The sequence below is a fragment of the Taurulus bubalis genome (genome assembly GCF_910589615.1).
Source record: "Taurulus bubalis genome assembly, chromosome: 20".
In the NCBI taxonomy this organism is placed as follows: Eukaryota; Metazoa; Chordata; class Actinopteri; order Perciformes; family Cottidae; genus Taurulus; species Taurulus bubalis.
The window spans coordinates 17,734,869-17,747,368 of record NC_136608.1 but is presented as its reverse complement, the minus strand read 5'-3'; positions in this window follow the sequence as shown (position 1 = coordinate 17,747,368).

Below are 12,500 nucleotides of genomic sequence, written 5' to 3'. Positions count from 1 at the left end.
CTTTGTATTCTCTCTCTGCAGCCGCCTCGCCTCCTCTGCTCTGCTTCTTTCGGCTGTTGGTGCATCTCGCCGGACTCGGCCAATCACAGGGCTCGCAGCTCTCACACACTCACACACACACACACACTTACACACACACTCAAACACGCCACTCCTCCATCTCAGCGCTCCATTGTGTGGATGTGTGTGTGCACACTGTAAATGTGACGATGTGAAGAGTCAGCGAGGAGACGAGGCGAGCGTCCTCCCTTCATCCTCCCTTCCTTTGTTGCATCCTTCCATTCCTTCCTTCCTTTCCTTCCTTCCCTTCCTTCCTTTCTTCCTTCCTTCCCTCCTTCCTCCCTCTATCCACATTTACCGTGTTTCCTTTCCTATCTTCCTCTCCTCCTCCTCATCACTCACACACACTTCATTCCAGTGAGGGGGAGGGGAGCTCTGTGTGTGTGTGTGTGTGTGTGTGTGTGTGTGTGTGTGTGTGCGTGTGTGTGTGTGTGTGTGTGTGTGTGTGTGTGAATTCCTGAGAGTGGTCTATAACTGAACAGTGGGAGGGAGGAGGAAAAGAGGAGAGGAGAGGAAGCGAGGTGAGGAGGAGTAAGAGGAGAGGAAGGAAAAGAGAGGAGAGGGAAACTAGGAAAGGACGATGAAAGGAATCTAGGAGAAGACAAAGAGAGGAGGATGACAGGAGAAAAACAAGGTGGCGAGGAGAGGAGGGAGAGGAAGAGCAATGGGAAGGAAACAAGGACAGAAGAGTGAGAGGAGTGGGAACTAGGAAAGGAGGGATAGGAAGAGGCGAAACCAAGATGGCGACGGCCAAATGGACGAACTCGAGGCTTCAAAACGACGTCACTGTTCCTTTAATTATTATGTGAATGAAAGTTTAACTCAGAGGAGAGAAGAGGTCCTCCTTCAGCTTAGTGGAGGAGACGACTAAGCATCCTCACTAGGACACTAGTCCTTTAGCTTAGTGGAGGAGACGACTAAGCATCCTCACTAGGACACTAGTCCTTCAGCTTAGTGGAGGAGACGACTAAGCGTCCTCACTAGGACACTAGTCCTCCTTCAGCTTAGTGGAGGAGACGACTAAGCGTCCTCACTAGGACACTAGTCCTCCTTCAGCTTAGTGGAGGAGACGACTAAGCGTCCTCACTAGGACACTAGTCCTTCAGCTTAGTGGAGGAGACGACTAAGCATCCTCACTAGGACACTAGTCCTTCAGCTTAGTGGAGGAGACGACTAAGCGTCCTCACTAGGACACTAGTCCTCCTTCAGCTCAGTGGAGGAGACGACTAAGCGTCCTCACTAGGACACTAGTCCTTTAGCTCAGTGGAGGAGACACTAAGCATCCTCACTAGGACACTAGTCCTTTAGCTTAGTGGAGGAGACGACTAAGCGTCCTCACTAGGACACTAGTCCTTCAGCTTAGTGGAGGAGACGACTAAGCATCCTCACTAGGACACTAGTCCTTCAGCTTAGTGGAGGAGACGACTAAGCGTCCTCACTAGGACACTAGTCCTCCTTCAGCTCAGTGGAGGAGACGACTAAGCGTCCTCACTAGGACACTAGTCCTTCAGCTTAGTGGAGGAGACGACTAAGCGTCCTCACTAGGACACTAGTCCTCCTTTAGCTTAGTGGAGGAGACGACTAAGCGTCCTCACTAGGACACTAGTCCTTCAGCTTAGTGGAGGAGACGACTAAGCGTCCTCACTAGGACACTAGTCCTTCAGCTTAGTGGAGGAGACGACTAAGCGTCCTCACTAGGACACTAGTCCTTCAGCTTAGTGGAGGAGACGACTAAGCGTCCTCACTAGGACACTAGTCCTTCAGCTTAGTGGAGGAGATGACTAAGCGTCCTCACTAGGACACTAGTCCTCCTTTAGCTTAGTGGAGGAGACGACTAAGCGTCCTCACTAGGACACTAGTCCTTCAGCTTAGTGGAGGAGACGACTAAGCGTCCTCACTAGGACACTAGTCCTCCTTTAGCTTAGTGGAGGAGACGACTAAGCGTCCTCACTAGGACACTAGTCCTTCAGCTTAGTGGAGGAGACGACTAAGCGTCCTCACTAGGACACTAGTCCTTCAGCTTAGTGGAGGAGACGACTAAGCGTCCTCACTAGGAGACTAGTCCTTCAGCTTAGTGGAGGAGACGACTAAGCGTCCTCACTAGGACACTAGTCCTTCAGCTTAGTGGAGGAGACGACTAAGCGTCCTCACTAGGACACTAGTCCTTCAGCTTAGTGGAGGAGACGACTAAGCGTCCTCACTAGGACACTAGTCCTTCAGCTTAGTGGAGGAGACGACTAAGCATCCTCACTAGGACACTAGTCCTTTAGCTTAGTGGAGGAGACGACTAAGCATCCTCACTAGGACACTAGTCCTTCAGCTTAGTGGAGGAGACGACTAAGCGTCCTCACTAGGACACTAGTCCTCCTTCAGCTTAGTGGAGGAGACGACTAAGCGTCCTCACTAGGACACTAGTCCTCCTTCAGCTTAGTGGAGGAGACGACTAAGCGTCCTCACTAGGACACTAGTCCTTCAGCTTAGTGGAGGAGACGACTAAGCATCCTCACTAGGACACTAGTCCTTCAGCTTAGTGGAGGAGACGACTAAGCGTCCTCACTAGGACACTAGTCCTCCTTCAGCTCAGTGGAGGAGACGACTAAGCGTCCTCACTAGGACACTAGTCCTTTAGCTCAGTGGAGGAGACACTAAGCATCCTCACTAGGACACTAGTCCTTTAGCTTAGTGGAGGAGACGACTAAGCGTCCTCACTAGGACACTAGTCCTTCAGCTTAGTGGAGGAGACGACTAAGCATCCTCACTAGGACACTAGTCCTTCAGCTTAGTGGAGGAGACGACTAAGCGTCCTCACTAGGACACTAGTCCTCCTTCAGCTCAGTGGAGGAGACGACTAAGCGTCCTCACTAGGACACTAGTCCTTCAGCTTAGTGGAGGAGACGACTAAGCGTCCTCACTAGGACACTAGTCCTCCTTTAGCTTAGTGGAGGAGACGACTAAGCGTCCTCACTAGGACACTAGTCCTTCAGCTTAGTGGAGGAGACGACTAAGCGTCCTCACTAGGACACTAGTCCTTCAGCTTAGTGGAGGAGACGACTAAGCGTCCTCACTAGGACACTAGTCCTTCAGCTTAGTGGAGGAGACGACTAAGCGTCCTCACTAGGACACTAGTCCTTCAGCTTAGTGGAGGAGATGACTAAGCGTCCTCACTAGGACACTAGTCCTCCTTTAGCTTAGTGGAGGAGACGACTAAGCGTCCTCACTAGGACACTAGTCCTTCAGCTTAGTGGAGGAGACGACTAAGCGTCCTCACTAGGACACTAGTCCTCCTTTAGCTTAGTGGAGGAGACGACTAAGCGTCCTCACTAGGACACTAGTCCTTCAGCTTAGTGGAGGAGACGACTAAGCGTCCTCACTAGGACACTAGTCCTTCAGCTTAGTGGAGGAGACGACTAAGCGTCCTCACTAGGAGACTAGTCCTTCAGCTTAGTGGAGGAGACGACTAAGCGTCCTCACTAGGACACTAGTCCTTCAGCTTAGTGGAGGAGACGACTAAGCGTCCTCACTAGGACACTAGTCCTTCAGCTTAGTGGAGGAGACGACTAAGCGTCCTCACTAGGACACTAGTCCTTCAGCTTAGTGGAGGAGATGACTAAGCGTCCTCACTAGGACACTAGTCCTCCTTTAGCTTAGTGGAGGAGACGACTAAGCGTCCTCACTAGGACACTAGTCCTTCAGCTTAGTGGAGGAGACGACTAAGCGTCCTCACTAGGAGACTAGTCCTTCAGCTTAGTGGAGGAGACGACTAAGCGTCCTCACTAGGACACTAGTCCTTTAGCTTAGTGGAGGAGACGACTAAGCGTCCTCACTAGGACACTAGTCCTTCAGCTTAGTGGAGGAGACGACTAAGCGTCCTCACTAGGACACTAGTCCTTTAGCTTAGTGGAGGAGACGACTAAGCGTCCTCACTAGGACACTAGTCCTTTAGCTCAGTGGAGGAGACGACTAAGCGTCCTCACTAGGACACTAGTCCTTTAGCTTAGTGGAGGAGACGACTAAGCGTCCTCACTAGGACACTAGTCCTCCTTTAGCTTAGTGGAGGAGACGACTAAGCGTCCTCACTAGGACACTAGTCCTTTAGCTTAGTGGAGGAGACGACTAAGCGTCCTCACTAGGACACTAGTCCTTTAGCTTAGTGGAGGAGACGACTAAGCGCCCTCACTAGGACACTAGTCCTTTAGCTTAGTGGAGGAGACGACTAAGCGTCCTCACTAGGACACTAGTCCTCCTTTAGCTTAGTGGAGGAGACGACTAAGCGTCCTCACTAGGACACTAGTCCTTTAGCTCAGTGGAGGAGACACTAAGCATCCTCACTAGGACACTAGTCCTTTAGCTTAGTGGAGGAGACGACTAAGCGTCCTCACTAGGACACTAGTCTTCCTTCAGCTCACGATGTGTTCAAGGACCGTGTGACAGATGAAACTCTGGCACTAATGATAGTTGTTACAGCTTCTGGCTGAGAGGAACCGCTCTAAAAGAAACATGCTCCTCCATCTCTCTCTCCATCTCTCTCTCCATCCATCTCTTCATCTCTCTCTCCATCTCTCTCTCCATCTCTCTCTCCATCTCTCTCTCCATCCATCTCTTCATCTCTCTCTCCATCTCTCTCTCCATCTCTTTCTCCATCTCTCTCTCCATCCCTCTCTCCATCTCTCTCTCCATCTCTCTCTCCATCTCTTTCTCCATCTCTCTCTCCATCTCTCTCTCCATCTCTCTCTCCATCTCTTTCTCCATCTCTCTCTCCATCTCTCTCTCCATCCCTCTCTCCATCTCTCTCTCCATCTCTCTCTCCATCTCTCTCTCCATCCCTCCCTCCTTGTGGCTCAAAGGGTTAATGATCCGCTTGCCCGTTAAAAGAGGACGATCTACGCTTCCTCGCCTCCTTGCCTCCTTCCCTAAGCCGTGCAGGCCGCTCAGCGAGGATCCCCCATGGAGCCGCTGGCCGAGGACAAGAGGAGGTTCTGAGGGAACCGGCTGAGCAGAACCAGAGAACCGGGTGGCCGAGGGTTCCGTCCCCAAAGAGCATCAAAGAGCAGAGAGGGAAACCTGCCAGGTCTGAACCGCCAGAGAGGCTGGTCACATGACCTCGTCTAGTTCGGTTCTGACTGCTTTGTTCACGTCTGTTCCTTCATGAAGAGAACGCTGGAACGTTATTACACAGAGAAATAAAGTACAAGTATATATATATATATATATATATATATATATATATATATATATATATATATATATATATATATATATTATAATAAATAGATGTAGTCGCTTTAAAATCTACATTTCTGCTTCAATCCATCAAGCGTTCACTTTCATGTGTAAAGTATTCAAACTGTGAGATTATTTACACTCATACATTCATGTAAAAGCAGCGTGTGTGTGTGTGCGTGCGTGTGTGTGTGTGTGTGTCATTTTTTCCGTCAGCATTTTTCTGTCAGTCGGGCAGTGAGGCATCATGGGAATACGAGAGCTGACAGGGGTCAGAAGTCAACACACACACACACACACACACACACACACACACACACACACACACACACAACTGTCACTGTACACCCTGTGGACCACCTGTCAATCACTGTGTCAGTTTCCGAGGTCAAAGGTCAGAGGGTGTGTGTGGGTTTTCCTGTCTGTTCATGGACACGCTTCACCTGTCCTCAGAGTGTGTGTGTGTGTGTGTGTGTGTGTGTGTGTGTCTCTCAACCTGCCGTCTTGTTTGAGCCGCTTGAATACATTAAAATTACATAGTTTTCCTGAATCAGTAACGACGGATTTGCATTTAGACAAATAATTGGCTGTGATGTCATTTATATTCTTTATAATAATAATAATAACAACAACAACAACAACGTGTGGAAGGACTTAAAGCTTATTGTTTCACTTCGTTGGCACATTTACACTTTAATAAAATCATGAATAACAAACGCAGCATAGATCAGTTCAAAAGTTAACTTAACTCTTCACGTTTGGCCCGGGGAGCCAATCAAATCAAGCGAGGGGCGGGGCTAATCTACTTCAGTGGCTTCCTGTTTTGATAGTTCCATAAATAAAATGATTGTGAAGAAGCTCATGTTGAAACCATAAACTGTTTGAAACAATCAGCCTCAAACTCGTTTGGTTTCAGAGACGAAACAATAGAAACGGCTCTGAATCCTGAGAGTATTTATATCTGTGGTTTTGCATAATTACTTTTGTTCTGAAAATAAACGCATCCAGAGTGATTTGGGGTTCAGAGGAGACTCGCTCTTCCTTAAATACATCTGAGAGAATCTCACTGCATCAATCATGCTGATGTTAGCTTATCATCGCCGCTCCGTTAGCTCAGGACACGCGAGGGAGGAGTCAGGCTCCGCCTCCCTCACCTGCGAGACGACCCCGAGGGTGTAAACCCCACGAGGCTTCACACTGACAGTCAGGCAGAAAGAGAGTGTGTGTGTGTGTGTGTGTGTGCTGTTTCTAAAAATGACAAGCGTAAGCTCATTTGCATATCGCTCTCAGGCCTCTGCAGCTCTGTAACCTGATTGGACGCCTTGTCGGTGTGAGTGTGTGTGTGTTTGAGTGTGTGTAGACAATCTGATTCTCCACGCCCCCCCCCCCCCCCTCCACACACACACACACACACACACACACACACACACACTTTATCCTCTCTCTCCCTCTGCTTGTCGCTCAGAGAACTGCAGCCTTCAAAGACGTTCACAACTCTGAAGAGAACAACGATAATTTTAGAGGCTTCAGGGGTCCAACGATTACCCATGATTCAATGGGGCAGACGGACAGACAGACAGACAGACAGACAGACAGAGATTGATGAAGCCTGAGGGAGAACGAGACAGACAGAGAGACCTAGAAACAAACTGAACAAAAGAGAGAGAGAGAGAGAAGTGAATCTATGGTCTTAATGGACTGCTGAGTGACTGACCTTGATTCCTAATGGACACACACACACACACACACACACACACACACACACACACACACACACACACACACACACACACACACACACAATTGAACCTGAACACAACCCCGAGAGACAGAGATAGAGATAGAGAAAGAGAGAGAGAGACAGAGAGAGAGAACACATAGAACATGTAGAACATGTAGAACACATAGAACATGTAGAACACATAGAACATGTAGAACATGTAGAACATGTAGAACACATAGAACATGTAGAACATGTAGAACATGTAGAACACATAGAACATGTAGAACATGTAGAACATGTAGAACACATAGAACACATAGAACATGTAGAACATGTAGAACACATAGAACATGTAGAACATGTAGAACATGTAGAACACATAGAACATGTAGAACATGTAGAACACATAGAACATGTAGAACATGTAGAACATGTAGAACACATAGAACATGTAGAACATGTAGAACACATAGAACATGTAGAACACATAGAACATGTAGAACATGTAGAACACATAGAACATGTATAACACATAGAACATGTAGAACATGTAGAACATGTAGAACACATAGAACATGTAGAACACATAGAACACATAGAACATGTAGAACATGTAGAACACATACAACATGTAGAACATGTAGAACACATAGAACATGTAGAACATGTAGAACACATAGAACATGTAGAACATGTAGAACATGTAGAACACATAGAACATGTAGAACATGTAGAACACATAGAACATGTAGAACACATAGAACATGTAGAACATGTAGAACACATAGAACATGTATAACACATAGAACATGTAGAACACATAGAACATGTAGAACATGTAGAACACATAGAACATGTAGAACATGTAGAACACATAGAACATGTAGAACATGTAGAACACATAGAACATGTAGAACACATAGAACATGTAGAACACATAGAACATGTAGAACATGTAGAACACATAGAACATGTAGAACATGTAGAACACATAGAACATGTAGAACATGTAGAACACATAGAACATGTAGAACATGTAGAACACATAGAACATGTAGAACACATAGAACACATAGAACACATAGAACATGTAGAACATGTAGAACACATAGAACATGTAGAACATGTAGAACACATAGAACATGTAGAACATGTAGAACACATAGAACATGTAGAACACATAGAACACATAGAACACATAGAACATGTAGAACATGTAGAACACATAGAACATGTAGAACACATAGAACATGTAGAACACATAGAACATGTAGAACATGTAGAACACATAGAACATGTAGAACACATAGAACATGTAGAACATGTAGAACACATAGAACATGTAGAACACATAGAACATGTAGAACACATAGAACATGTAGAACATGTAGAACACATAGAACATGTAGAACATGTAGAACACATAGAACATGTAGAACACATAGAACATGTAGAACATGTAGAACATGTAGAACACATAGAACATGTAGAACATGTAGAACACATAGAACATGTAGAACATGTAGAACATGTAGAACACATAGAACATGTAGAACATGTAGAACACATAGAACATGTAGAACATGTAGAACACATAGAACATGTAGAACACGTAGAACATGTAGAACACATAGAACATGTAGAACATGTAGAACATGTAGAACACGTAGAACATGTAGAACACATAGAACATGTAGAACACATAGAACATGTAGAACATGTAGAACACATAGAACATGTAGAACACATAGAACATGTAGAACACATAGAACATGTAGAACATGTAGAACACATAGAACATGTAGAACATGTAGAACACATAGAACATGTAGAACATGTAGAACACATAGAACATGTAGAACACATAGAACATGTAGAACATGTAGAACACATAGAACATGTAGAACATGTAGAACACATAGAACATGTAGAACATGTAGAACATGTAGAACATGTAGAACATGTAGAACACATAGAACATGTAGAACATGTAGAACATGTAGAACACATAGAACATGTAGAACATGTAGAACACATAGAACATGTAGAACACATAGAACATGTAGAACATGTAGAACACATAGAACACATAGAACATGTAGAACATGTAGAACACATAGAACATGTAGAACACATAGAACATGTAGAACATGTAGAACATGTAGAACACATAGAACATGTAGAACATGTAGAACACATAGAACATGTAGAACACATAGAACATGTAGAACATGTAGAACATGTAGAACACATAGAACATGTAGAACATGTAGAACACATAGAACATGTAGAACACATAGAACATGTAGAACATGTAGAACACATAGAACATGTAGAACACGTAGAACATGTAGAACACATAGAACATGTAGAACATGTAGAACATGTAGAACACGTAGAACATGTAGAACACATAGAACATGTAGAACATGTAGAACACATAGAACATGTAGAACACATAGAACATGTAGAACACATAGAACATGTAGAACATGTAGAACATGTAGAACACGTAGAACATGTAGAACACATAGAACATGTAGAACACATAGAACATGTAGAACACATAGAACATGTAGAACATGTAGAACACATAGAACATGTAGAACACATAGAACATGTAGAACACGTAGAACATGTAGAACATGTAGAACACTTAGAACATGTAGAACATGTAGAACATGTAGAACACATAGAACATGTAGAACATGTAGAACACATAGAACATGTAGAACACGTAGAACATGTAGAACACATAGAACATGTAGAACATGTAGAACATGTAGAACACATAGAACATGTAGAACACGTAGAACATGTAGAACACATAGAACATGTAGAACACATAGAACATGTAGAACACATAGAACATGTAGAACATGTAGAACACATAGAACATGTAGAACACATAGAACATGTAGAACACATAGAACATGTAGAACATGTAGAACACATAGAACATGTAGAACATGTAGAACACATAGAACATGTAGAACATGTAGAACACATAGAACATGTAGAACACATAGAACATGTAGAACATGTAGAACACATAGAACATGTAGAACATGTAGAACACATAGAACATGTAGAACATGTAGAACACATAGAACATGTAGAACACATAGAACATGTAGAACATGTAGAACACATAGAACATGTAGAACATGTAGAACATGTAGAACATGTAGAACACATAGAACATGTAGAACACATAGAACATGTAGAACATGTAGAACATGTAGAACACATAGAACATGTAGAACATGTAGAACACATAGAACATGTAGAACACATAGAACATGTAGAACATGTAGAACACATAGAACACATAGAACATGTAGAACATGTAGAACACATAGAACATGTAGAACACATAGAACATGTAGAACATGTAGAACATGTAGAACACATAGAACATGTAGAACATGTAGAACACATAGAACATGTAGAACACATAGAACATGTAGAACATGTAGAACATGTAGAACACATAGAACATGTAGAACATGTAGAACACATAGAACATGTAGAACACATAGAACATGTAGAACATGTAGAACACATAGAACATGTAGAACACGTAGAACATGTAGAACACATAGAACATGTAGAACATGTAGAACATGTAGAACACGTAGAACATGTAGAACACATAGAACATGTAGAACATGTAGAACACATAGAACATGTAGAACACATAGAACATGTAGAACACATAGAACATGTAGAACATGTAGAACATGTAGAACACGTAGAACATGTAGAACACATAGAACATGTAGAACATGTAGAACACATAGAACATGTAGAACACATAGAACATGTAGAACACATAGAACATGTAGAACATGTAGAACACATAGAACATGTAGAACACATAGAACATGTAGAACACGTAGAACATGTAGAACACATAGAACATGTAGAACATGTAGAACACATAGAACATGTAGAACATGTAGAACACATAGAACATGTAGAACACGTAGAACATGTAGAACACATAGAACATGTAGAACATGTAGAACATGTAGAACACATAGAACATGTAGAACACGTAGAACATGTAGAACACATAGAACATGTAGAACACATAGAACATGTAGAACACGTAGAACATGTAGAACATGTAGAACACATAGAACATGTAGAACATGTAGAACATGTAGAACACGTAGAACATGTAGAACACATAGAACATGTAGAACACATAGGAACATGTAGAACATGTAGAACACGTAGAACATGTAGAACACATAGAACATGTAGAACACATAGAACATGTAGAACATGTAGAACACATAGAACATGTAGAACACATAGAACATGTAGAACACGTAGAACATGTAGAACATGTAGAACATGGAGGAAAAGGAGAACATGGAGTGGACGAGGAGGAGGAAACTAACGGGGTCTTAATCCTAATCCCAGGCCTCGCTCACAAGGATTAAAATAAACTGGCTGCTCTTTGTCTGCTGCAGCTCAGACGCTCAGAGACACACACACACACACACACACACACACACACACACACACACACACACACACACACACCCTCTGCAAACATGAAATTGAGAGAATATTCCTCAAATCGAAGCTTTTAATCCCTTCTTCCTCGTCAAAACCTACCGCCTACATTACCCACAATGCAACTTGAGCTGGTTAGCTCGCCTGAGGTCTCGCTCTGAAGCCACGCCTCCAGGCGTGAGTCCTCTTGACATCACTTGAGGACGTTCACCCGACTTCACACAGCGATAAAAACAAACGCAACAGACTCACACATAGGGCTGCAACAACGAATCGATAAAATCGATAAAAATCGATTATCAAAAGTGTTGGCAACGAATTTCATTAACGATTCGTTGTGTCGCGCGATTATTACGCCGGGCAATAAGTCGCGGAGAAAAAAAAAGAGCGGAGCAGAGCAACTGGCCGGCCAGCGTTTCTGAGATTGGAGTGAGACGCGAGAAAAGCTGAGGTTGTGATCTTTTCAAAAATAGAAGATCTTTGACAAGTCGAGTCTTGGCCAATCAGCGTCTTCATGTTCCTCAAACTTGTTTTTCATGGAAGCTAGTCAGCTTGCTATCACGTTAGCTAACGTGTTTGGGTTGTGTATTGTCGTTAAAGTTACGTTATGTTCCGTTACAGTTCAGTCTTGCTTGTAAAAAAACGTAACGTGATGAAACATGGCGTCACCCCCCGGTCTGGTTCAGTTCACCAGTCACTCGTTAACGTTAAACCGGCTCACCGGAGGATCTGGCTGCAGGTTTTTATTTTTTTTACTCAAAGTAGAATGAAGCAAATCACGTCGTTGGGCTTAGCCAACAACGTGACGTCGTGGTCATAAGAGACCCAGAATGAAAGAGTTTAAGGAAGAGGACGCTCTATATGGAGCAGTACAGCTTCCCTCTGTCCAGTATTTCATACATATTGATAAAGCAGGGTATGTAAATGCAGCCTCTGGAGGGATCAATTACAGTAAAAAGGGCTCACA